Here is a 22,437-nt window from a genome sequence, read left to right on the forward strand (position 1 = left end):
TCATTGTTGAAAAATAGAGTTGCTTCAGATATCTAGAATAAAGTAATGAGATAAGAATTGATAAGAGCTCCAGAAAAGGGTTGCCTGCACTCTCATTTTCACCTCTTCCTAGGGGCTGGAATTGCAGACAGTGCTGCCCAACAAAAACACTAGTTTGCTTACCCATGCAATCTTTGGTGCAATGTTTTCATTTGTAGGAGTTATTCATGCGTTCAGACCTCTTGGAATGTTTCTTTGCTTAAGTATTGTACATGGTTCTCTTTATAAATAACATTGTTTTTCATTGGTTTCATTAACAGTTAGGATAGATTAGTTAATATTTTGATTGTGTGCAGGACGTGGTTGATTTGGTTAAGTATACACTGTGCGGTGCATCTCCATCACTCTCTCGTCCATCTAAGCTTCGTCCAGGACAACTGCTCCATCTCCAAGTTAGATCCCTCGTCTCACAACTACTCTTTTTCCCACGTCACCCTACCTTCTTGCCCTTCCATTACCTCAGCCCTCTTTAAGACAAGCTAGCTTTCCACACCCTCTTATCACTTCATCCCTCAGTCACCGAGTTATTTCAGACTCCGACCCTACCTCCCTATCCATTCATGCATCCTCTTTCACTCACCCATCATCCAAAATCCAACCTTAGAACATCCTGTAGAAATTCTGAACATCCTGTAGAAATCCCTGAAACATCCTGTAGAACCCCTGCAGACTTCCTGTAGAAGCTCACAAATGAGGTTTCTTGGTAGCCAAACTTTGTGAAACTCTCTGGAAGGGTGTTAGGGACTCCTTAGACCCTCTCTGAACCTTCCCGACCTCTTCCAAGCATTTCTCCTCCTTGATCCACCTCTGCACAGTAAAAAGCCAGTTAAAAGCACATGCATGATAATTCTAATAACTAATTCAAAAATACAAAAAGATGTTTTCTTCAGGTAGAGGTAGTCTAGACACATGTATCTTACCTTCATAGAAGTAATGGCATCTCTCTCTGTAGTTTTCATTCTCATCTTTGCATCAGTAGGACTAGCTGGTAGAATTAGGGTTTGCTAGGGTTTCTGTTTCTTTTTGGCTTTCAGTTTCTTTCCGCAAGTAGATTAGCTTCCTTTGAGTTAGCTTTCATCCATCAGTTAAAAAGCTTCTTCTAAGAGCTCATAGAAGTTGGCTTAAGCCCCTAGTGGACTTGTGCCAGCTGACCAAGTGACAGCTGCGGCAAGAGCTAGTACTTGTGCATACAACACCGTTGCTTCCAAGTTTGTTACGAACTACCGGGTTGATAAAATTAAAGAAGGGAGTTCCAGGAGTTGTAGCATTATTGCTACAATACTGGGGCTCACCAGTTGGTTTGACAATGACACAGGTAGTGAAGGATCTAATATACTTCCCAACATCTCGTCAAAGGTTCGGCCAATCAAAATACTTTTATAGAATTGCTACTATTTTCTTTACTCTGAAATGTCCAACGACCCCACTATAGTGTACCTCCCAAATCATCTTGGCAGGCTCGCTTAAAGGAACACATATGTGTCCTAGTTGGCGTAAAAATGCATGCTGAAGGTGAAAATTTGGAACTTGCTTACCTTCCAAGAGTGTATGGTATGTGTTGCCGAATTCTGGATCGCTCTTGTAAAGATTTGGCCACCCCAAAGTTTCGTGCCCACAGTAGTCGAGTACAATGATCAATGTCATGACTGGTTGTTAGCTAAGGCAATCTGCAACATTATTGGTGCTACCCTTCTTGTACTTAATGTTCAAATTGAACTGTTGTAGATATGTAGACCATTTTTTATGACAATCGTTCTGCAACTTCCCTTTTGTTTGTATGAACTGTAGGGGTAGACGGTTTGTGTGGATGACCATTTCCTTCCCCATAATGTAATGCTTCCATTATCGGTAGGCCTGCACAATGGAATACATTTTTTTGTCATAGGTGGGATGATTTCAGACTGCATTTGAAAGTTTCTCACTGTGGTAAGCCACTGAATGCCCCTACTGAGTAAGAACTGCACCAATAGCATAGTTAGAGGCATTTGTCTCAATCTCAAATGGTTGTTGCAGGTCTGGTAATGTCAACACTAGTGTGGAGAAGAGGCATTGCTTCAACTCAAAAAATGCCTTCTATTGAGATTCATATCAAAAGAACTTTTCTTTCACTCTGCCCTTGGTGACTTGACTTAAAGGCCAAGTGATATGAGAGAACTCCAACACAAACCTTGTGGTAGAAATTGGCAAGAACTAGAAAGCTGCAGAGATCTGTTAGAGTGGTTGGGGCTGGGCAATCTCGAATGACTTATATCTTGGATGGGCCCACATGCACACCCTGCTCATCAATGATGGACCCCAGATATTGAACCTGGGTCATGCCAAAAGTGCAATTCTTCAAATTGGCACATAGTTTGTGTTGTCGCAGGGTTTGGAGGACCTGTCGAATATGGTGGAGGTGTTCTTCCCAACTCTAGCTGAAGATCAAGATGTCATCTAAATACACCACCACGAATGCATTGGTGAAGGGTCACAAGATGTTTTCCATCAATCTCATGAATGTTGCAGGGCCATTCGTCAACCTGAAATGCATGACAAACCAATTGAAAAGGCTCTCCTTGGAATTGAAGGAAGTCTTCCACACATCGGAGGCTTCGATAGGAACCTAGTGATAACCGGACTTCAAGTCAATCTTGCTAAAATATATGGTTCCCTTTAGCTGGTCCAAAAGGTCATCAATCCGTGGAATTGGGTACCGATTCTAGACAATGATCTTTTTCAGCACTCGATAGTCAATGCCGAGTCTCCAGGTCCTGTCCTTCTTATGTGCCAATGAAATCAAGCTTCCACAGGGTGATGAGCTTGACTTGATGTGCTCTTTCTACAACAACTCTTGAATCTACCTCTTGATCTCATTGTTCTCCAGAATAGAGCCACGATAGATTGATCCATTGGGTAGCTGTGCACCTGGGGTCATATCGATGGAGTGCTTGACCTAACAGTGAAGAGGTACCCCTGTAGGTGAGGAAAAAATGTCACTGTACTCCTCCACGACCTTGTCTATCTATTGTTTCCGTGCAGAGGAGCCCTGTCTAGAAGTTGTGGCCATAATCTCTTTCTTTCTTTGAGGGTGAATCATAATGAAAACAATTTTCCTAGTCTGGGAAGTAATCTTATTATATTGATTTCCAGTGATCAAAGAGATGGTGGTTGATGGTGGTTGGCAGGGCTACCTCCGGTATCCTGTATCACTTATTGCCCAAAGTAATAATCACAAAGCAAGGTCTAGAATCATGTACAACATGTCACTTGCACAAGTATGGATGTCCTAATAACACATCACAAAATTCAAGAGGAGAAACATCGCATAGTACCTCATCCGTGAAGGGCTTGATGTTGTAGGGAAGGCGACACTACTCGCTGATGCGGAGATCTCATCATTGGTTCTAAAATGAGGTTCTTTTGGCTCCTATTGTCGACAATGAACTGCAGCAAAGAACCCTTCACCCACATCTGTCAGTGGAAGAGGCGTTCTCCCTCCTTCAGATCTTTAGGCTTGTTCTTCTATATCTTGATGGTGGCCACGGTGGTAGTGGGTTTCATGTCAATGATCTATTTCCCTTTGTCATTCCCCTTGCCGAGTTCTGACTTAGATTCTAAACATGCATCTGATTCAGAAGCCTTCAACTCGTCCACCAGTGACTGCTTGGCCCGACACTCACTTGTGTTGTGAGTGGGGCTCTTACGGAACTCACACCATTTTCCCATGTCCTTCTTTGTCTTCGTGGTGTTGTTATTTTCTTGCGGCTTCGGCAAGTTGTCTTGGGTTGCCCTTCCTAGGCTTTGTCCTTTTCTCTATGGTTTGGGGGGCGCCTTTCCCTTACTTCGGATTCGCAGATCCAAAGTATCACTTCTTCTGTTTAAACTTCTGCTTAATCTTGACAGCATATCAGTATGTCGTGTCGAGCGAGGAGATGTCCAGGAACTCCATCTCATCCTAAATGTACCTATGTAGATAGACGTGGTACTTAAGTACCAAATGTCGCTCAGAACCCTTGATACCTAACTTCGAACAATAGGTATGAAAAACATTGGTAAACTCTGGAATGTCTTGGTCCCTTCCCTACCACAGCATGGTTCACTTTATGTATTTATCCTACCAGCAGGGTAGTACTACTCCTTGATGGTGTCCCAAAAGTAATTCCAAGTGGGTGCAACTGAAAATAGTGAGGGTGTAATTTCGTCCTTCTTCTCATAGTAGGTTTCCCACTAGTCCTTGATGTGGGGGCGACTTTGAGAAGTGCAAAAGTAATATTTTCCTGGCTGGAACAATCATGAAAAAAAATATATCATTCTAGAAGATTTAACCATTTATCTACGAGGTCCACATCTATCTTACCTTCAAATATGGGGATGTCAAATTTAACTTGTACCTTAAAGGGTGTGGCACTTCCAGAGTGGCTGCTGGAAGGAGATGCATTGCCTTTGCATAACCGCTAAAGGATCTAGGAAAATTTGTCCATCATCATGTTCCTCTGTTGCTTGAGGGCTTATTCGAGCAATATTTTGAAAGGATATCCTACCCCCTCGTATTTATTTTCTTCCCCATGGGAGGCCATTGGGGTTTGTGAGGCTGGTCTTGCAAATTTTCGACTAGTTCGACCCTTAACTCTGATACCACCGATCCAAAATTAAATAGGAATGCAACAAATTACAAATATAACCATAAATACAAAGATGCAACAAAAATAACACTTCATTTCATTAATATCAAATAACTGAAATATGCTTACAAACATAATGGAAATAAATGAGCTCGGGCGATGGTAGCTTATCTTTGAGAAGAGATGTGGTGGCTACATGCCTTTGAACAATGTTACAATGATGCTCAAGGGAGTATTTATTATTGAACAACATGTGAAAACCATAAATCACTAAAACCCTAACCCCAAAAAATAGAACACCAAGAATTTTTGGGCCTCGTTGGGGTTAGTTGGGCAGCCAACTTCCCGGGGTCGTAACTTAGACATATTACCTCTGTTTGGTGCATATGATACCTTGTTGGAAATATATCTCTCAGTGCTACAATATTTCTAATAGACTTTTCCTATGGGTAAAAACCTGTTGTGAACATATAGAAAACCCCGTTTAGGGGGTCAAAATTACTTCGGAAGTTCAGAACCTGAAAATGTGCTAAAAATAGTAAATGTTGCAATAAACAAGGGAACAGACAAAACTGATTGGAGGTCTAGCTGGAATAGGTGGGTGCCCACCAATATCCACTTGGATCATAAAACCTTGTTTGTATCATTGTCAAACATTGCAAGGTATTCCTCTGCACCCTATAGAAAGTGTTCTATGTGTGCCTCCTCCCTGGCTATGAATAAATTTTGAAATTATTATATTGCCTCCCTCTGAATCTCAACATCTGTGTAGACTTTGTTTCTTTTTGCCCCCGTGATGCACTAGATGGAATTTCTATTTTTTCTCTGATTTTCAAAACGGTGGAAAAATTTGGTGTTGTTATCACCTTCATGGATCCAAATAGCCCTGCTCTTTAATCTCCATGTGGACTCCTAAATTTCCAGTATGTGCTTCTTTCTTTCTTCCATATATTTCAGTCTATCCAAATGTTGTCCAGTGGGCATGCTATTGGACAGGTATTCCCCTATCTCCCAAATTTCAACCACCAATGCCTTTAATTCCTGTAGTAAACTATCCTTTTTTTTTCTTTCCAATATTAAGACCAAGCTCTTCAGATGTTTAAACTTCAATGTGATGTATTCCATGGTCGACCAATCCTGGAATTTCTCGTATGTACCCCAAAATTTGATGACCAGTTTGTTGAATGATTCATCCTCGAGTCATGTCCGATTGAATTTGAAGGGCATACCTTTTCTGACCATCGCTGCCCTCCATTGCAGAACAATGGGGAAATGATCAGAGATGAATGTCTTCTCAACATGTGATCTTATATTTCCCAAAATTTCAATCAAACTCTGGTGCACCATGAATCTTTCCTGTCTCTTACCAATATGCTCCTCTCCACTCCTCCCATTATGCCAAGTGGGCTCAATAGGGTCTGGGAACACATCATTTAAGTGATTCTCATAAAAAAGGACTGTCAATCTATTAGCCAAGGGATCACCTCTACATTTTGTGCCCCAACCATCTTCCTTGGATAAAATGGCATTAAAATCTCTAGCAATTATCAATGAACCAACCAATAGGATGTCTGAGGCCTCTACTCTGTCCTAGAAAGTGTGTCTTCCATCATAAGGAGCATATATGTTGCAAATGTGTATCCTCTCCACAATACCCTGAATATGTCCAGAGAGTAGTATCCTAACAAAATAATTATGGGCCTTAAAGTTTTCCTAGTATGGATCCTAGAGAGACACCACACCCCCTAACAATCCACACTAATCAACAACAACAATACACTAGGATGGAAAAATAGATTGAAAATATGCAATGGATCTTTCAGCATCAACCATCGGTTCCTAAATAAGGATGATGAATTGGCGAACAGAGTTGATCGGATGTCAAAGGGACAACTTTTTCATGGCGTCCCTTAAGCCACACATATTAAAAGACATGATGTTCATCATGTCTGAGTATCAGAGGGCACAATTGCTCCAAGGGCCCTAGAAGAAGTAGAGTCAAGGATAGGAACATCCCTTAACCCAACAGATCACAAAACAAATGTTTTCTCGAGGTCTTCCCCTGAAAGTGTCTACTACCCTACCCCCAAGTGGTGAGTAGTGATGCTTTTGGTCAAATTTGGGATAATAACATGAAAGGAAGCCCTGCCTTTTCCTTTATGTACTGTGAGGGAAAATAGGTCCATGATAGGGTTAAGTAGAAGAAACTCAATGTCACTGTCAACATAATTGTGAGGGGATGGAGGGGGAATAAGGTCTGAATGTAGAGGAGAGCGGAACAAAGAGGATGGAGTCTGGAGTCCATCGCCCATAAGCAGGGTGAGGGGATTTGTATTAGTGACAATGATAAGAATGGATGGGAGAGAAACCAATGTCAGAGGCGGTGGGGATGGCATCTTACTACCGTTAAGAGGGGATTTGGGCTCAGTGCCATGCAAGGCTTGGTCCGTAAAAGAATAATGTTGAGTCCCCTATGAGCAAGAGAGTAATATATATTTGGGGATGAAGGGAAAGGCGCCGATGGATCATAATTTGACATTTCGGGTCTAGTATTCCAACGAAAAACTAGACAATTTGACCCAAGCCAACTTGTTTTCGGTGTGTCCAATAACAGGTTGAAACCCACATATCAATGACATAGTCGTAGAAAACCCCTACCATGAACCCATGGAAGAGCCAAAATGTGTTCTGAATTTTCCCAGTGCCGGAAGTGAAATGAAAACCATCGGTTCATTAATCTACTAACCTTTGGAGTATACTCCAGAAACGGTGTCCATTGCGCTACAGCCCAACCCGCCATATCCAACTCTCAAGTATCAAACCAATGCCATCTCCCGACCAACGCTTTGTTTCGAAGGTTAGTTACCCAACCCCACAAAACATCATGCCCGGAGCTAAGAAATTTCGTCTCAGTGTTGCACCGAATGGTTCTGTTTCTGCTTCCCCTCAAGCCCGATGGTTCAACAAATATGTGCTGCAATGAAGGATCCAATGAGGTTGCATGGCCAACATGTGTATATAGTCCAAACTGTAATGTGCCCTAGTAATGTCCATGTGACACAGCTCCCAGAGCATCGGATCAGTGGGAATATGCCCGTTCAGCGTCAAACGTGGTGTGGACAAGTGCCTCTTGCAATTTGATGTAAACATCCAAAGTGTCGCTGATGCATGCCATAACGCGACCAGACAGGAGTCTTCACCCGCCCCACGCAGTCTAGAAAAAATAAAAAAGTACGATCCCCAAGGCAGCCTTAAATGAACCCCACAAAGGTGTCCCACCCGTCCAACGGGTAATCCAAATCGGGAAATAGAAGATCCCGTGGACAAGAAAAAGGACGTTGCCAAAATGCTAGTGTAACACGGAGTTGTTTATAATCCGATTTTTTGGAGATTCCGGTGACAGAATCCGGCGGAAGAAATTGAGGTTAAATTTTGATTTATTGTAGTTAAAATGGTTTTTTAACTGCATATTTGGATTCAGCACCCTCGAAAATCCCTGGGACGCTTTCATTGTGCAAAATCTAGCTATCAAACTTGTGATTCCAATAAATTCCTGCCGATTTCGCCCGAAAAAACCGGCTGGAAAAATTTTCAAAAAATCGCCCTATAGACAACTGGTTGTAACACCCAAAAAAAAACCAGTGCGGCCCAACTCAACGTAGGGCTATCAATTCCACCTCATGTATGTCCACATGTACGCCTCCAGTCAACCCTCCTGGAAAAAGAACAAAAGAGAGTGGAACCACCGCAAGTCGGCCTGGAGAAGTACGCCAAGAAACATAAGAAAAATCTACTAGGAGAATATAACACAGGTTGTAACTTAATGCAATGTGATCCGGGTAGCAGTGTGGTCACATTCCACTAGTAATACGCACCAGAGAATAATCCCACCCACGTCAATGTATTAATGGCACCCAGAAAAACCTCAATTTGAAAATTTTGGTCAAAACTAACCAGGAAATCCCTGTACATGGATAATCACCCCATCACCACGATAGCTCGGAGGTGTAGTAGTAGGCCACAACCAGAGAAGCACGAATACTGTTGTTGTGACCAGAGAGGAAAAGAAACAAGAACAATGTCTAATAACAGCAACAACACCAACGACCCAATATATGCCACCACCTATGACAAATTCGAATACTCACATCCTTGCATGGGCGCAATACGATGAATGAACTAATCCATTTTTTCCACAGTATGAGCAAGTTTGGTTGTTCTTATTGTAAACCAACTTCAATATCAACCTCCTGTGTATTCATACTGAATATTTCCCTCCACTCGCGCATTTGGCCTCCTACGAGTGTCTTCAAGTGTTCATTATATATGAGAAACAATATGTATACAACACAGATGACTAGAAGTAAGATATGGATCAACTCTGAAATAGGACAATCCCAACAATTTATGACACCCAAAAACACCACCACTCAAACCCATAAAGTTTGTAGAACCCGTAGCGAGAAGAGAAATGAAACTGTTTATTTATTAGCAACTTTGACACAAAGGAAAATCCCTCACAATACATGTGCAACCCACATGCAAAGAAAGAAAACAAATATGAAATTAAACTAAATGAAATGATATTTTAAGGTCCATTAAACTTAAAATAGTCTATGAGATCATTACTTTTTGCAATTCAATCCTTTTTCGATTCAAATTGATGATGAGCTAGCCCAACCTTCCAACAATCCATTCCCTAAAAAGACAATGCCAAGAAACTGATGCTAACATGTTCTCATAACTTTCTCTAATGTCTTTGAATGCATCACATTCCAAAATGAAATTGTTTTCCGATTCCACAGCCCCAGATGTGCAAATGTACATGCCCGTTCTTCCCAAGCTTCTTTAGGCCTTTTCCGTTCTTCCCAAGCTTCTTTAGGCCTTTTCCTCGAGTTTCACACATGCTTTCATTGAAGATAACATTAGGCCATCTACCTACACTCTCATTTGCTCAATTCCTTTTAAATATCTTATGAGCCTCGCCATAGCAATAGCATATGTGTGGCCAACATTTTAAACTCAAAGAGTCCTCATGACAGGGGGATGAAAAACCTCGAGGAAGAAATGTAAATGCTTTGCTATTTAATATGAAGATTAGTAAAAAAATAATTTACTTTTTACTATGAGGAAGAAATGTAATTTCACTTCGAGGAAGAAATGTAATTGCTTCACTATTTAATATGGAGATTAGTAAACAAAATTAATTTACTTTTTACTATGAAGAAGAAATATAATTTCTTCACTACTAGGAAACAATGTTAATTGCTTCACTATTTAATATGGAGATTAGTAAACAAAATTAATTTACTTTTTACTATGAAGAAGAAATATAATTTCTTCACTACTAGGAAACAATGTTATTGATATTGCATTATTTGCAATTCATTCTACATTCAAAATGTTATTGATATTGCATTATTTGTAAATCATTCTACATTCAATTTACACGGGATTGCAGCCAAGACCCAATGTAGGATAGATGTGTGAGCATGAGATGTGTGAGCATGAGATGTGTAGGTGTTAGATGTGAGATGTTAGATGTGTAGTCATTAGAGTGAGATATTTTTTAAATTCAATTCAATTTTTTTATATTGTAATTTTTTTTTTTATTAATAAAATTACAAACAATTTTTGAGATAAAATAAAATATAATATATATATATATCACACTAAAATATATAACATATAAACAATACTTATAAATTAACATCCATTTTACCATATAAATTAAAATGATGATTCATAACCATTTGTAAATTTAATTAATAAGCTGATAAAAATTTAATATTTACAATATGACAAGATTTTTAATCATGAATATTTACCATAGGTATTATTAACTTCTAAATAAGCTTTTTTACAATATAATGGGCCAATAGCCAGAAAAAAAAAGATAGAGAGAGGGAAATGAGGTAAGAAAATCATAATACCATGGGCTAATACCATGGTTTATCAATACCATGGTCCATCTAGACTTTTGATTATTATGTTATGGATCTAGGATTTTAATTATTCACTACAATACCATGGACCAATACCACATGGCCAAAAACCATAACTTATTTCAAAATCAAAATATTTTACAGATACTTTATTTACATTCTACAATTAAATAATTTTGCATTTAATGTCTAATTGTGGTAACCATGTTCAATGAGAATAATTAGTAGACTTTACAGAATACATCTCCACACCCTCATGATTGGAAAGAGGTCAAAGCCCATAAACTGCAGGTTTAGGTGGACCATCTTGATCATCTGGATCAACATACTTAGCCCAAAACCAATGGCTTTTCCAAATCTGACCCATCTCTTCAATGGGTTTATTTTTTGTTTCTGGAAGTAAAAAATAGATGAAAATAGTCATGATCACAACCCAGCTAGCAAAGAATAGGAAAAGCCCATATTTGAAATGGCATAGCATTTCCAGAAAAATCTCTGCAACAACGAATGTGAACAAAAGATTAACAGAAACATTGATGGCTTGCCCAGCAGATCTGATTTCCAAGGGTAATATTTCACTGGGAACCAACCAGCCCAAGGGACCCCATGACCATGCAAAAGCTGCCACATAGATGCATATCAGTAAAACTAGTATCATGGCGTATGTTTTGGGAAGACTACCTTCCCCTGGTCCTCCAAATTTTGTTGCAAGAATTATAGCAATGATGGCCTGTATAAGATATATATCCAACAAAATCAAAGAATCAGAAACTCCGATGCTACAATGTACTTGTTTTTCTGCGTAAATATACACACAAAATAAGAATCAGAAACTATGATGTGGCAAGATAGGTATATCAGAGAGCTTATTATTCATGTTATTAAGCAACATATATACACAAACCACACAAGAGGGAGGTAAAGATGGGTCAAACAAACACAAATATTTAGCAAAATATCAAACATTAAAGGGGTGCGTGAGCTGGAAAGACGAATGGAAAGTAGAACAAGCAAACACAATCCTTACAAACATACACCTCTAAGGAAAACATAAAAACAAAATAAAATTTAGATTGGAATTTACCTGAGATATAAGCATCTGAATTCCTCCAGCAATGAAGAGGCGTCTGCGGCCCAATTTGTCCACAGTAAATATGGATACAGAAGTTGCTCCCACATTCACAAGTCCTGTTATGACAGCGGACATGAGGGATGCAGTTCCTTTAAACCCTATTGTTTTAAATAGGACTGGAGCATAGAACATTATAACATTAATCCCTGTGAACTGCTGAAAAAATGGTATTGCCAGGCACATGACCAGTTGAGGCCTGTATTTTCTCTTGAGGATGTTACGGAAAGGATGTTTTACTAATTTTGCCAATCGACTGGCTTCAACCAGTTCATCGAATTCTACCTGGATTTCTGCTGTGCCTCTAATTCTCTCTAGCATGACTCTGGCTTTAGCAGTTTACCCTCTTTCTATCATGCTGTTAGGAGTATCTGGAAGCCAAATGGAGCCAAACGTAATTATACAAGCAGGAACCGCTGCAAGGGCCAATGATAACCGCCACCCCCATGGATGAATATTTTGTGTGCCATAGTTTACAAGATTGGCTCCGAAAACTCCTAGAGTGGTACACATTTGGAAGCCAATGTTCAGAGCTCCACGCAATTTCGCTGGTGCCATTTCGGATAGATAAACTGGGACGGACTATAGCAATACAAATATCAAAATTAGTTCCAAAGACTGGATTTATTGGCTCCATTGTTTTGTTGAAGAGAAATGCCCGTAGGTTGTGGAAAAATCCCAAAACATAGAAATATAAGTATAAAAAATTGTAAATTTTGGAGGGAAAAATGGTTAGCAGTGATCCAAAAAATCATTGTATGCATTTTAAATGGGACGACGAAGAAAAATCGCACCTGATTAGCGAACCCTACACCGATGCCAAGCAAAATCCGTCCAATAATAAGCATGGCAATATTCATTGCTGCTCCATTTATTGCAGCACCACAAAGAAAAATTGCACCCCCTAAAAGCATTGAAAGCTTTCGTCCAAACAACCTTGTGACAGACGAGGCAAAGAAGGATGCGATCAGACCAGCAATGTACAGTGATGAAGTAAATGCAGTCAACGATTGGCTGTCAAATTTACAGTAAGCATCAGTCTTTGCCTCTTTCATATTCCTTTCCACACCAGGGAAAAATTTATGTAAAAAGTCATCCATGGATGTCACGCCACCTGCAAATTGTGGTCAACAATGTATGAATACACATTCAGCACTTACAGTATTCATGTTGATGCACGAACACAAAACCGGATGCATTATTCATATTATGAGACTGCTATATTCTGAAGGTAAAGGTAAGATTCCATAGAACAGATCTTACAAGTATTCCCTGCAAACTGTTGTATACAAGGAAGACTTAAAGTCCGAATGAGTATTGACAGTATATATAGCACAGGTAAAGAAAAGACGCCAACTTACAGTGTGCTGCATATATGAAAGTTATTTTATTTCATTATGCTCTTCTAAGTTCGGGGCTGCAGAAATAATTCGAGTTTAAAGAAATTATATTGCCAGTTTAATGCAGACCTGAAATTCCTATATCATAACCGAAGATGAGGCCTCCAGTGGCGGCTACAATGCATGAGAAGAAGACGAACACTGTTACCCTGCCTGGGTGAACCTCCCTTCGGCTATTTCCGCCTTCAATGAACATTCCACCTGCCATTATGCACTTAATTTGGAATGCGATTTGGGGGCAAGCAAGGCCTTGTTATTACCCAGTACCTCAGTTATGATTTGAATTACTATTTCAATTCCGTGGCAGCTTCCTTATGCCAACAAATTACACAGAAGAAAACCAAAGGACAATGTCCATTGATATGGAAGAACTCAACTAAATATAGCACAATGGGAATGCCGTCAGCGATATGGATAAAACCAAATCCTACCTTATCTAAAATGAATTCAAAAAATGCATGTTCAACTGAAAGTAGCTCCCCACAATTACAGTGATGAACAGATTTCAGATATGGAGGAACTGAAAGTAGCTCCCCATAATTACAGTGATGAACAGATTTCAGATATGGAGGGATGTGACTCGCATGTAGTCCATATGGCTTGAATATTTAATATTTCAGTTTTTCATGTTAAACGCCCAAGGAGTAACTGCTAGTGTTGATAATCACACTGTATGACTGAACTCCAGTATTTCCATTTGGTTGGCAGCATTGGAACTAATCACTGTATCACTGAACTCCAGTATTTTCATTTGGTTAGCAACATTGGAACATTGTTGAGAACTTGTAATGTGGTTGGTGCACAGTCATGTGACTGTTAACTGTCATGGTCGAACATCAGTCACGCCCTCATTCTCCCCGATTATTAAGGCTCAATTGGCTTTGCATGAGCCATAAAATGGGCACTTCAAATGGTTTGTTTGAGTTAACTTTGTGCTATTCACCAGCACAGGCGTTTTCGGCTATGAAAAATTAGTTCTAGTGATAATGTGATTGGAAGATAGATAGTGCTAATTTTTCAGGACGTAATGCAATGCAATGGTGTTAATACAAATACGAAAAGAAATAATACACTGATTTAGAAAAATGATTTAATGTATTTTTATAATTAATATTCCTTTTAGAATTATGAAATTACAAACTTTTTTTAACTAAATACGATTTATATCTTCATTTTAATGAAATCGTGGAATATTTTAATGATGAGATTTCCTTTTTTATAAAATAGTAAAGAATTATGTTATTTTTAAATGTTAAATATTTTTAAATATAATAATAATTTTTTTTAATATTAAATTTTATAGTTTCTAAATATAATAAAACATGTAGCTATGAAATTATGATTTTTTAGTATGAGTGTATGTTTTGAGGGTTTTCACATGATTACATTTTTTTATTTAGATGGTAAATTTTAGTCTAATATAATGGTATATATATTTTTTTATTATTTTTTTCTATAAAAACAAATAAGATGAGAAGATCTATAATAAAAAAGAAATATATATATATATATATATGTATTTTAGAAATATTTTTTTTTTTGGAAGTTTGTAATCTTATTGCTTTATTTTATTTTTATGGAAGTATAATGAAATTAAAATAAAAAGATGATAAATTTTATATAAAGATTTTGTTGTTTTTATATTTATTAATATTTTACAAATAAATTAATAAATTTGTTGACACCTAATCATAGGGATTGGATGAACAGCTGTAACTAGTGTAAATAAATAATAGAGGAAATGGAGAATCATCGGGAGATGAACTGAACAACCACTCCTTCTTGTATATAATAATTATCAACCTAAATGAATAATACAATTTCATTTGAGAAGTTACCTCTTGGCCTGACATGGTATCAGAGCCAACTCTATCTTTGGCATTATAGTTTGCCCTTGTAACTCCCTCTTGGCCCATGTTCTGCCTATTTTGCAGAACTGACACCTTTGTCATGCTCCAGAGCCCTGAATAGTGCACTGTCATATGCGTTTCTATTCCTCACTCTTCTTAACAACCAGCAGTTACATGTGTTGCTCCATTAAGCGCTCCCTCCCTCCCTTGCCATCTCCACACTGCATATTAAGTTGCTCACACAGTTACATGCGCTGCTCCATTAAGTGCTCCCTCCCTCCCTTGCCATCTCCACATTGCATATTACGCTCCTTGTATGTCAGCTCCATGGTAGGGTCGCCCTGGCCTATCCCACTCTGATTATAAAGCCTGTGGACCATGGAAAAGCACCATGCTTTCCCAATCGTGTGAGAGCTCGAGAGACCCACCAAATCTTTGACAGAGAGGCCGAAGTGTTTGAATAGTTGGATGAGAGCTGTAGCGTTGGCTCGGGGACTAGGCATTATCTCATCCGAGTCCTCAAGGCTAGCAGTCAGGCTATCTCTTCTGCCCAGAAACAGTTCCCACGAAGGTCCACTAGTCAGAACGACGACATCCCTTGCTGCTATGATGATGATGTCCGCGCAAAAAAAAGTGTAATAGCCTTCCATATAGCGGAATAATGCAACGTTGAAAGATTTGGCCCGTTTTATATATTATTGTGTGGAATGGGTACTATTATGTACCACTTATTGGGTTTTGTGAGCATGTCCATACCTCTGTTATATACATTAAAAGTGTAGTTTTTTTTGCAAGTAGAAGTGCAATTTCTTACAGCTTATTGGCAACAGAAGTATATATATATTTTTTAAATGCACTCATTAATATCTATTGTGGGAGTGGTCCTTAATTGGAAGGAAAATTATCTTGAGTGGTCTCGGAAAATCAAACACACTCTCATTTTTAATGAGTTGTGGAAAGGAGTGTGTGTTGGAAACATAGACAAAGAGCCAGGACAGCCTACCTCAGACAAGGAATTCGCCATTTGGTAAAATAAGAACAACAAGGCTTATGCATTGATTGCAACATCAATAAATGAAGAGGTGAATTGCCATATTTTGCCATTTTCAAATGCTTTCGAAGCCCTACAAAAATTGAAGGAACTATATGACTCACACTCTGCACTTGAAGTTGTTCAACTCATAATTAAATTGTTCACCCTTGAATTACAAAATGATGATCCTCTTGCTCTTGCATCAAAAGTAAAATCTATTATGCATGATATCAAAGTCACTAATGTTGAACTGGACATTCCTCTGATAGATTTTCTCAAGGCACTTTATCCCACTTACTCAAATTATCTTGAGTCATTGCAAGCAAATGGAAACCTCAAAGATATTACCTTTGACTCCCTTGTGAAAAAATTTGTTGGAAGAGAGAAAGCTTTTGAGAAGAAGACAACTCCTCAATCTTCTGAAGAGGTTGTGTGCCTTACACATAGAGAGAAGAATCTTGCTCAAGATTCTTCCAAAGGAAGAGGTGGTTAAAGAGGAAGAGGAAGAAATTTCAGAGGCAAGAGGGGAAGACACTCTCAAGGAGAAAAGTCATATTTGCACTGCATACACTATAAAAGAGATGGATCACATGATGCATCCACATGCAAGTTGCCTTGGGACAGAATTGAGCAGGAAAGAAACCAACCCAAAGGTAAAACTAATGACAGAGAGAAAGGTAAAGCACCTGAATCCGCTCACTATGTTGTGGCACACTATAATATTGGAGTAAATGAAGACTTATTTAATGCTTCACTTGCTTCTTGGAACAATGATTGGTTTCTTGATTCAGGAGTAACTTGTTACATGAATTTTAGAAGAGATTTTTTTGAAGAATTTACTGACAATGTTGATGGAGTAGTATACTTTGCAGACAAATCAAAACTCAAGCCATCAGGGCTTGGTACAATCAAGCTTAAATTGCCTAGTCTTCCAAACTTTCTTCTGCATCATGTTTTATATCTCCCACAGCTGAGGAGAAACTTGTTGTCCTTGGTCCACATCTGCCAGCAAGGACACTCCATTCATATGTTTGATGGCAAGCTTGAGGTGAGAAAAGCATTAGACCACTCACTTGTCATGATGGGGATAGAAGAAGAAAGGCTTCTCAAGCTGCAGCGTATCTTTGTTCGTGCACAAAATTTCCCATACAATTCTCACTATGAATAAGGTACATTTCCATCAAGTTTATTATGGCATGCTAGATTTGGACACTTGAAATATGACAGCCTCCACTCGTCGAAGAAAAATGGTGTTACTAGTTTGCCTACAATTCCTAGGAAACTTAAGCAATGTGATGCTTGCATTCTAGGAAAGCATAGAAAATAGTATTTTCATGATTCACATTCCAGAGCACATAGAAAACTTGAACTCATTCATTCAGATTTATGTGGTCCAATGCTTGTTCCTTCTGCAAATGGAAATAAATATATGATGACATTTATTGATGACTACACTAGAATGTGTTGTGTTTATTTATTGAAGAACAAATCTGATGATTTTCAAACATTCAAAAACTTTCATACATGGATTGAAAATGATGCACAATCTCATATTGGCTCTATTCGCACTGATAATGGAAAAGAATACACTTCAAATGAATTTGAAAACTATCTTCGCCAACATGGGATCAAACATCAAACAACTATGCCTTATAATCCCCAAGAGAACGGAGTAGCTAAAAGAATGAATAGGACAATCTTAAATACGGTGCACTCCATGATGTTTTTCAAAAATGTAAAATTGATGTTTTGGGTTGATGCAGTTATATGTGTTGTATGTGTAAAGAATAGATATTCATCTAATGCTATTAGAAACAAGACTCCTTATGAAATGTGGTATGGACACATTCCTTCTGTAAAGCATCTCAAGATATTTGGTTCCACATGTTATGCCTTGATACCAAAGGTACATAGAAACAAACTTGGTGCAAGAAATCATAAGTGTTGCTTCCTGGGGTATTCAAACACCTCCAAAGCATACCGTCTCTATGATGAAGTCAATAAAAATTTTGTTGTATCTAGAGATGTAATCTTTCTTGAATCATCCAAAACTGACAATGTTGTTGAGTGCCAACTTGATCGCTTGGATAGATTCACAAATGCAAAATCATTTCAAGAATTTGATAATTAGATTCCACATCTTGAAGGGGGGATTCCTATACTAGATCAACCTGTGGAATCTTTTTCTGAAGCACTCTCTCCCCCGCATGAAACTACAACAACAGATGATACTTTGAGTGATGTGAATGGGGAGACTCAATCTTGATTTAGTCCCAACTCAATCAACGGAGTAGCTTGGACCATCTCAGAAAGATCCCCCAAAGTGGTTGACAAAGACACTTGAAAGTCTTCATCTTGATGAGGTTGGAAAGACAGGAACTAAAAATTTAACCCAAAAAAAGGGAGGTGATGTAGATGACTCTGATTCACTTGTTGATATGGATGTTTCTTATGATTGTGAATTGAATTTGTCTACAGATTTTGTACCAAATTCCTTCAAAGAAGCTACTTCCCATGATGAATGGAAAGAAGCAATGCAAAAGGAGTATAATGCCTTGATAAAGAATGGAACTTGGAAGCTGGTTGATCCTCCATTGGGAACCAAACCAATTGGCTGCAAGTGGGTCTACAAGAACAAGTATAAAGTTGATGGCTCACTTGACAAGCACAAAGCCAGGCTTGTGGCAAAATGTTTTGCACAGAGGGAAGGGGTTGATTATGAGGAGAATTTTTCCCCCACAGCAAAGTGGGCTACCATCCGGACACTCTTTGCCCTAGCAGCTCAGAACGGTTGGAAAGTCCATCAAATGGATGCAAAAGCTTCTTTCTTGAATGGAGATCTAAAAGAGAATGTTTTTATGTCCTAGCATGAAGCATTTGTTGTGAAAGGACATGAACATAAAGTATGCAAACTTGTGAAATCCTTGTATGGCCTCAAACAAGCATTGCGAGCCTGATATGAAAAACTAATTGAGCATCTTCTGAAACTCAATTTCAAACACTATGATCTTGATGATGCAACTTGGTTTGTCAAGAAGGTTGGCAAAAAAGTTGTATATCTTGTGGTATATGTAGATGATATTTTGATGACATGGAACAATGAGAGCTACATTGCATCCATAAATAAGGAATTGAGGAAAGGTTTTGAAATAACCGATTTGGGTTATGCTCATTACTATCTTGGTATTGTAGTAACTCAACATCCGAAGTCCATATTCCTTTCTCAAAAGAAGCTTGCACATTGGAGATCTGTTGAACAGGTTTGGCATGACTTAATGCAATCCTCTGACTACTCCAATGGAACAAAACTTAAAGATCACATCCATTGAAGGAAAAGAATTTGAGGATGCAACAAAGTATAGACAACTTGTAGGAAGTCTAAACTACCTGACTACTATCAAACTAGACATTTCATTTGATGTTGGAATCCTCTCTAGGTTTATGCAAAAGCCTTGTGAGGGACATTGGTCTACTGCAAAAAGAGTTCTAAAGTACTTGAAGGGAACTCAAGACTATGGACTCAAGTATACACAGGTGGGCAACTTCAACTTGATTGGATACTCTGATTCAGACTTCGATGGAGACAAAAAAACTGAGGTATCTACTTTTGCTTATGCTATGAGTCTTGGATCAGGAGTTGTCTCTTGGAGATCACGCAAACAATTAGTTTCAGCAGATTCCACAATGGATGCAAAATATGTGGTAGCAACTGAGGTAACAAAAGAAATTGTGTAGCTCAGGAAAATTCTGGAAGATTTGCAGGTAAAAAAAGTACAATCGACTCCACTCATGATTGAAAATACCTCACTAATAAAGTTGGCCAAGAACCCAAAGTTCCATGATCAAACAAAGCACATCAATACAAAATATCATCTGATTCAACATCATGTTGAGGCCAAAACAATCCATCTTCGCCATTGTTACACTAATGAGCAAATTGCAGACATCTTCACCAAAGCGCTTGGAAGAGAAAAGCTTGAAAGATTCAAAACGATTCTTGGACTCACCAACATCCCTTCAGATTAAGGGGGGCAACGTTGACACCTAATCATAGGGATTGGGTGAACAACTGTAATTACTGTAAATAAATAATAGAGCAAATGAAGATTCATCGAGAGATGAACTGAACAGTCACTCCCTCTTGTATATAATAATGAACAACCTAAATGAATAATACAATTACATTTGAGGAGTTGCCTCCTGGCCTCACAAAATTTATAAAACTTGATAAGCATGCGAGAATAATAATTTCTTTTATTAAGTATAAAAGTTTGTGATGAATAATATTTCATTTTGCTTTATGATATCTAATAGTGTAGCTATATAAATTAAATGACTCGCAAATCAAAATATATCATTACTTATAACATGAAATATGATTCTTAACCTAGATTTTAATCTAAGATCCATCTTAAGCACGCATGCAAACCTCTTTTAGAGTGAAAACTCTCTCTCTCTCTCTCTCTCTCTCTCTCTCTCTCTCTCTCTCTCTCTATATATATATATATATATATATAGATATAGATATCATTGCTAATTTATTTTATTTTATGTGGTATATACATAATTGTCAATTAGGTTTAGGCTTAGTGGTTGGGAGAAGGAATGATCAGGATCCTCTCCGCCTAGGTTCAATTCCACCAAGTCACATGATGAAATTTATATATGAATTCTCTCTTTATATATATAATGCATATTAAACTTTTCTAACTAATAAATTGTTATATATATATGGTTGAAATATTTTATTTACCAACCTAGATCCATCTTAACCCTGGATCGTTAAGTGCCAAGAGGGCTCAAATCCCTTAAGGTGAAAACCTCTTTTTTGAGGGCAAAATTTGAGGAAGGATTTGCACCTTCAAATCTCTTAAGGTGAAAACCCTTTTTTTGAGTGCAAAAATTGATGAAAGATTTGTACCTTGAGAGATTTAATCACTCTCTACACTTGATAGATCCATGGTTAAGATGGATCTAGGACGGTTGTATAATACCTATACTAGTTTATAGGTATTATATTACTTTTAACTTTTTTTATTACTTTTATTGTTTTATAATGTTAAACATTTACACCTACACATCTACCCCTATCCTATCGTGACATTGACATTAGATTAAATTTATTAAACGCTAAATGTTAAAAATTTACACTTCACATCTACCCCATGCTGGGTTGTAAAGCGCCTCTCAACGCAATAATTGAAATTTTACATATTTAAAAGTTGATACATACCCCAATCATATTTGAAAGTAGAAACCATATGTTCATAGAACTCTCTCTATATATAATTGTTTTTGTTATAAATATTTTCTAAAATGTTACATGTAGAAAACATATATCCATAAAACTCTCAATTTCTTTTCAATTATATATATATATATATATATATATATATATAGAGAGAGAGAGAGAGAGAGAGAGAGATGCCTAGTCTTGGCTCGACTATTGGGGTGCAAAGCAGGGGATCATCTTGGAGAATAAAGATAATATTAAAAATTATATTCTTCCAAATTTAAGGATGAACTGTGGGATGATAATGATGCCAAAATTTTGGAGAAACTTCACTTTATACTTTGTGATTTTATAAGACTTTCCCATACTTTAAAGTTCATGTCTTTGTTATTATGAGACTCAATCGTCATCGATTTGCAAATAGATCCAAATCAATTTGCAAATAGACATAATAGAAAGTTTGACTTCCTTGACGAACCAATTAGAGTGGCTATGGAGAACAACTTAAATTGACTAGATACTATCTTAGGTGGAAATGTTGTCCATCAAAACTAGTGTGAGAGTATCACTTGAAACCCTCATGCAAAAACTTTCTTGAGCTTCAATCCAATCACAAGATAAAATGATCAAAAACATTTTGTCGAACCTTCTCAAACCTTCTAGATATTTCCTTTTATTATTTTATTGATGAATTAACTTTTTTCCCCTTTTATTAATAATAATAATTTAACCCCCTTTTATTTAATAATATTGACATAACAAGACATGATTAGGCAGTACTCCTATATCTCCTAGACAATTACCTCTTTTTATCTATTTTCTAAGAGACATTTATGCTAGTGAGAAGGTAACTTTGTGCTCAAGCGGTTGGGGACATTACAATCCTCCCTACCCAAGATTGCTCGTCCCTGTTAATTTGGTAGCCCCGTGACAAATTCCAACCATGCAAAGAGATTCCTCTTTTCGAAAGAATCAATTTTAAATATTGAAGCGCTCAATTTGGACAACAAAAAGTGTACTTTTGAATTAAAACACACATGTGCATATTTGATCAAGTCGGTCCTAAAGCAAATTGGACACCTTGGAAGGTTATACATACAAGTAACCTCAACCTCATTTGGACACAATTATTATGATCATTCTTATTCTTTCTTTTGTTTGGCTTGTACAGGTGTGAGATGATTCGTGGAAAGTTCACTTGCATAGG

The 22,437-nt window shown here is 37.8% G+C and overlaps 2 pseudogenes; both read right to left on the minus strand.

Annotated features, from left to right (window-relative positions):
• Positions 1 to 10,856: 10,856 nt before the first annotated feature.
• LOC149138975 (sugar transport protein MST3-like) lies at positions 10,857 to 13,322 on the minus strand (annotated as a pseudogene).
• Positions 13,323 to 15,209: 1,887 nt separating this feature from the next.
• Positions 15,210 to 15,614, minus strand: LOC149138976 (peroxidase 17 pseudogene; annotated as a pseudogene).
• Between the last annotated feature and the right edge of the window lie 6,823 nt (positions 15,615 to 22,437).

The sequence above is a fragment of the Pinus tabuliformis genome, chromosome X (genome assembly GCF_031772625.1).
Source record: "Pinus tabuliformis cultivar Carrire ecotype Pingquan chromosome X, CPIR1, whole genome shotgun sequence".
NCBI classification, from domain to species: Eukaryota; Viridiplantae; Streptophyta; class Pinopsida; order Pinales; family Pinaceae; genus Pinus; species Pinus tabuliformis.